The following is a 6,712-nucleotide window of genomic DNA, read 5'->3' as shown; positions in this document are numbered from 1 at the left end:
CGCCGAGGCGGGGGCGTGTGTCTGTCCCGGTGTCTGCGAGGACCCCGAGCCGCACCAGGGTCTCTGGGCTCCGGTGGCGCGAGGAAAGGAACGCCGCTTTGGGAGGAAACCCGAGGCTGCCGTCGGTGTGAGGGAACCTGGAAGCGGGCAGTGTGAGTGTGAGACCGTCTTCCCTGCGACTCCGGGATGTCACCGCTCGCGCTTCCCCATCGCCCCTCCAGCGAGCAAACCGGGGAAGGTGGGCGGGGTGGTCACACGCGAGTTTGGAAGCGAGGGATTTCAGGCATATCTGCAGCACAGAGCTGTCAGAGGCCTCCGCGCGAGACCTTTGGTACCTTTTTACTCTCCCCATGCACTCGGGAGGCCGGTAGTGTAGAAGGTGGACACGCTGACTTCCTCTTAGAACTTCGGAAGTGAAAGAGACCTGGAAATGAGAGTATGCCGCTTTCTAATGGAAATGGCTTTGTGAGGTGCTCCCAGTGCCTGCCGGCACCCGAGTCAGCGTTTTCTCTGCTTTCGGAGATCGGTTCTATCAGTTTTTAGGGCAGAGACTGGAAACAGGTGGGAATAAATCATAGTTTTGAGACAGTGGCGTTGATGTAGAGAAGAGACTGTTTTCGGGGAGAGCAAGTCCTGTACATTTCCCGGGACTCCTGTTAGTTGAGACCGCGTGCCTGTTAACCATGGGCATCTTCACGCCCCTTGGCCACCGTTGGAGAAGTGACCCCCATCTCATCACCGTCTGTGTGAGACTGTCGTCGGGGAGGTGTTGGCCCAGCGCTTGTGTGTAAGTCATAGCTATTTTTGGAAGCTTGGGAATCCGGTGGCTGTGGTTGGCTGAGGACCCTGGTTCCTGGCCACCTGCACGGTGGTGACATCAACTGTCCTTTCCAGAGTTTCGCCCCCATACAGACAGCTGATAAGCTTGGTATGCGTGATAATGTTTGCCCTTTTGGCTCTTGTTCTTTTGTTGATGTAAAATGCTTGAAGCCAGCAGGCTGGGAGTCTTATATGGGGATCTTATATCCTCATCTTGATAAGTTTCATGTTAGAATGGACTTTATTTTTGAATTCTCTGTAGTGTTCTACATTTCTCTTGGAGGATCTTTAATTGTTCTAGTCCGGAAGAGCTTTCCTGCACAGACACTGAGAAGCTTCTTGAAGCCGGTGTGCTTCCCATCCCTCATTGGTCAGTTGTATATGGGACAGACAGAACCCTCCATGACCTCCCAAGAATTTTAGTAGAGGGAAAATGTCGTACTCTTGAAATAGGTGTTCAGTACCTACTCAATCCTAGAAGAGAACACTAATGATTCTAAATCCTCCACGCTGCAGACTGTTACTTGAGTATCTAAAGCAGTGGTTCTCAACCTTCTGGCCCTTTAAATACAGTTCCTCATGTTGTGACCCAACCATAAAATTATTTACGTTGCTACTTCATAACTGTAATGTTGCTACTGTTATGAATTGTAATGTAAATATCTGATATGCAGGATGGTCTTAGGTACCCCTGTGAGAGGGTCATTTGACCGCCAAAGGGGTCGCGACCCACAGATTGAGAACCGCTGAAAGAGATTACTTTAGATTCTGTGTTTTAATCAGTTCTTGACTTAGATAAAAACCCAGCAGCAGCAGCAACTGTTACTATAGGATGAACAACTTGAAGTCAGGTTGGTTCTTATAAACCGGCCCTCTATGGCGGCTGTACTCGGGTTCATCACACACTCTCTGTGCTAACTGGAGTCCTATGAAAACCTGCCAGCTGCAGGTAAAATTTAACTTTTTGTTTTCCCTGGATTTATTGGCTTTTCATTCCCTTTTATCTTATCGCATTCATTGTGATTTTGGGAGCATCAGTAAATGAGTGCTTGGTTGGCTTCTACAACTCATGCCTCCTCAGCTACAAAGTTTCTGTTTCCACAATGAGTACAGTGTTTATAAAGCACATCAATAAATAATGCCTCAGGTCTTTCCATGTGTTTTGTTTCATCAGAGAAATTTAAAGCAATAGCCAAATGAAGCAGATATTTTTCAAGGAAAATAACAATGTTGATAATAGTAGTTACCATTGAGCATGTACTGTGTACCAAACCTTGTGCTCAGAACTTAACATGCATTATTATGACTACTCTATGAAGTTTTCTTATGAGAAGGCTTATACTTGTTAAATAATTTGCTCAAGGTCACCCAGCTGGTAAGTGGTACAGCCAGAATTGAACCCAGGCAATTCTGACTCCCAAGAGCCAAAGATACCCCTGATTCTACTTCTTTGTTGTTGGACCCATTGTCTTGGTTCAGAACCTTTCTATTACTCTCTAGAACTTTTCTGATCTTTTAAACTTTGAATCCTCCTTGCACTCTTTCTAAACAGATAACCTTTTTTTCCTACTTGATTGAGCTTGCTTACATCTAAAGAGGGCTCATTGTCTCATGGTTTTGTGTTCCCCCCACTCCTCTTTAATGTCTCTTTTCTCAGCAGAAGAGGTACCCATTCCTTCTCCTTTATTTGCTAGAGATGAATCTAGATCACTGGTGTCCAGAGACCTTTTTGATTGTGACTATTGGATGAGGAGGATGCTGGCATCTAGTGGGTGAAAGCCAGGAATTCTGCTAAACATCCAGCATTGTACGGGGATAACCCCTAACAGACTTACCTGGCCCAAAATGTCAGTAATGCTGAGCTTGAGAAACCCCGATCTAGATGATGTCTCTCCCTACTGTCCCAAATCATCTCACGTCTCCTTTATCCTAGCCCAGTGGTCGGCAAACTCACTAGTCAACAGAGCCAAATATCAACAGTACAACGATTGAAATTTCTTTTGAGAGTCAAATTTTTTAAACTTAAACTATATAGGTAGGTACATTGTTATTAACCTACCTATATAGTTTAAGTACTGTTGATATTTGGCGCCTCCCCTGCGCTGCGTCTCCCATTGCCCGACCGACCTACTGACACCCCCCACTTCTTCTAACGCCACTTCTTCAGAATAGACTCGAAAACCGACTTCTGCGCATGGGCCACAAAGTTTCAATCACATTGTACGTGCGCGCCCGCACGTGGTGTTTGGTGGAAGAGCCACACTCAAGGGACCAAAGAGCCGCATGTGGCTTGCGGGCCGCGGTTTGCCGACCATGGTCCTAGCCTAATCCCTTTACTGTTATCTTCTTCCTTTCGACTCAAAATATGGTCCACGGACCAGCAGCATTTGTATCACCTGGGCGTCTGTTAGAAATGCAGTAATGTGGAGGTGCTGGAGCCAGCTTTTACTGGTCTCCACCTGGTTGTGTACATCTCTTCCCAAGCTGCCTGGTGACCTGTTGGTAACTTGAAATTGCCACAGTGGGAGTATTGTTACCAAGGAGATGCACAAGCTCTTGGAATCATCACCACTGTTTGGGCCTCCACCCTAGACCTAGTGAATCAGAAACTACCTTTTGACAAGATTCCTGGGTGATAAACTTTGGGAAGCTCGGTCCTACACAGAATTCCCATGGTCCATTCAGTTATGAACACATATCCCCAATCCTCAATTAAAATAAGAACAACAAAATTCTCTTCTGCCCTGTCCAGCTATTGCCTTGCCTACCTCCTTTTTTTTTTTTCCTTTTGTTTACTTTTTGAACAGGTTTTAAATCTCCCTGCTTCTTTTTTAGAGTGTTTTTCCAATCACAGTGTAATTCCAATTCACTGTAGAAAAATTGGAAAAGGCAGACCCAACAAGATTAGCTCTTGGCTGACAAGAGGCACAGCCCTGAGGCTGAGGCACATTGGTCACCAGATGCCACAGTGAGATAGCAGCAACAGGTTGTGCGGAAGCCCTGTTAGGACCTGGCTGTGGGGACCAGTCTAGGCTCCAGCAAGAAGAGGGTGATTGCCCACAGGCCTGCAGCAGAAGGGTTAGATTGTAGGGCAATGAGTAGTTTTATGTTATCAGCATGCCCCAGGCTGCCCAACCAGAGCCTTGCCAGTAGTAGGCTTTTAGGATTTGTCATTAGCAAATGAAACAGACCTGTGGGAAGTAACCAGTGACTGACCACCTTCTGGTCAAATCAGTGGTCTTTCAGTGGTAATTCCTATTACCATTTTTTCCTTTTTTTTTTAAAAAGAAAATATATATTGATTTTTTTACCGAGAGGAAGGGAGACGGATAGAGAGATAGAAACATCAATGAGGGAGAAACATCGATCAGCTGCCTCCTGCACACCTCCCACTGGGGAGGTGCCCACAACCAAGGTACATGCCCTTGACCAGAATCGAACCTGGGACCCTTCAGTCCGCAGGCCGAAACTCTATCTACTGAGCCAAACCAGTTAGGGTCCATTTTTTCCTTTAGTTATTCAAGTACCCCTCATTCTCATGCTTTCATTTGCAATGATTCCTTATTGCCACTTGTTTGTTGTTACTTATTTTGGCATTTGATTTTAGGCTGCCTTACTTCCTGAGCGCTCTTCCTTTGGCCCTGTATGTTGTTCTTTCATCTTCTCTGCTATGGGCTAACCTGTCTGCTTTCTTGGCTGTACTCTCCTTTTATTAACTGCTTCCCTGTCTGCCTTTGTATTCGTCTACCCCTCTTTTTGGAAATGCTTGTTGAACATTTAAGCTTGGACGTCAGCTTTCTTGGCGATAAGTATTTGCTGCATAGCTACTTTCCCACACGTATTGTAGTAGGCAAGGGGATATGCTTGTAGTAATAGCATCGGCCATTTGCCAGTTACTGCCTTAAGCACTTTCTGTACATTTCTAATATTTACAAAAACCCTGCAAGGTATGAATTATTGTCTTATTACTGATGAGGAAACTCAAACTCAGATATTAATATAGCTAATGAGGGCCTAATATGAGATTTTAAACTGAAGTCCGTTTGCCTCCATATCGCAGATAAAAAATGTGTCTTACTCTTACTCAAGATTCAATTCTAAGTAGCAGAGCTGGGACTTAAAGCCACTGACTTCCCCCACTGCCATTAGTGCCTTTCTAAAGCCAAGCTTTTTGACTACCACTTGACAATGTATGAAGCACTTCAACATATGTTGTCACTGAACCTATATAGCAACCCCATGAAGTAAAAGTTAGTGTGACTGGGAAGTAGAGCTTGCAAAGTGACACCGCCAATACTTAAAACCAAAACCCATAGCACAGGTAATTTTCTCCTAGGGTATCAGTATTTTCCCTCCAATCTTTGGGTGAGTTTCATTGGATGGGCAGGTCACAAAATTTTATATTTATGTATCATTTTAAATTTTATTAACAATTCCTGTATGTGTTATTTAATTTGATAGTCACACCGGGTCTGTTAAAGCTGATGCTATACTTTATTTTACAGATGTGGATATTGACGCTTAGAAAAATTGAGAGTTGCTCTGAGTCTAGTATGTGCTGGAATCTGGACTGCATATGCTATTTCTAAATAAAAGGGGAGGTCAGAGTACTGGACATACAAAGCCATATCAAAGATCTGTGTGAATAGGTGCTGGCAACATGCTACGTGATGGCTGGTAGTCAGTTTAAACTTGAGATGTCCTGAACAAATATTTTCTTTTTTCAACATTACTGCCCAACTTAGTACTTTCCAGGTGTTCTGTGTGTGTGTGTGTGTGCAGCATGTGCATGTACATGAGCAAACACAAATCTCTTGATTTTTATTCAGTTTAGGTGAAACACATATAAAATTAACTGAAATGTATAACTCAGTGACATTTAGTATATTCACAATATTGTGCAGCACCACTTCTATTTAGTTGCAACACATTTTCATCATCCCAAAAGAAAACTCGTATCACTAAGCAGTCACTCCCCACTCCCCAGCCCTTGGCAATGCCAGTCTGCTTTCTGTTTCTGCTTTTACCTGCTCTGGATATTTCGTATAAATGGGATCATACAATATGTGACCTTTTGTGTCTGGCTGTTTTTACTTAGTATAATGTTTTCGAGATTCATCTTAAGTTATAGCATCTATCAGTACTTCATTTCTTTTAATGACTGAGTCATATTCTACTCTGTGTACTCTATTTTATCCAGTTTTCCATTGGTGGACATTTGAGTTATTTCCAACCTTTTGGCTGTTATGAATAGTGCTGCTATGAACATTCATGTACAAGTTTTTGAGTACCTGTTTCCAATTCTTTTGGGTATATGCCTAGACATAAAGTTGCTGGGTTATTTAGTAACTTTTTGTTTAACATTTTGCCCCAGGAACTGCCAAACTATTTTCCACGGCAGCTGCACCATTTTATATTCGCACCAGAATACACAAGGGTTCCAGTTTCTCCACATCCTCGCCCAACACTTATTTTCCATTTTTGTTCTTTGTTTGTCTTATAATGGCCATTCTCCTGTGTGTGAAGTGGTATCTCGTTTTTTTTTTTTAATCCTCACAATATATTTTTCCATTGACCTTTAGAGAGAGAGTGGAAGGGAGAGAGGGTGGAGAGAGGGAGGGAAGGAGAGAGAGAGAGAGAGAGAGAGACTAAAAATCAATAAAATATTTACAAGATAGAGAGAGAGAGAGAGAGAGAGAGAGAGAGAGAGAGAGAAACATTGATGTGAGAGAAACACATAGACTGGTTGCCTCCCCCACATGCCCTGTCAGACTGGACTGGGCTAGGGATTGAACCTACAACTGAGGTACCGTATTTGCCGGGGTATAAGATGATTTTTTGGCCCTGAAAAATATGCCTCCAAGTGGGGGGACGTCTTATACGCCAGGACCAC

This window comes from Myotis davidii, unplaced genomic scaffold (assembly GCF_000327345.1).
Source record: "Myotis davidii unplaced genomic scaffold, ASM32734v1 scaffold97, whole genome shotgun sequence".
NCBI lineage: Eukaryota > Metazoa > Chordata > Mammalia > Chiroptera > Vespertilionidae > Myotis > Myotis davidii.
Note: the sequence above shows the minus strand (reverse complement) of the source record.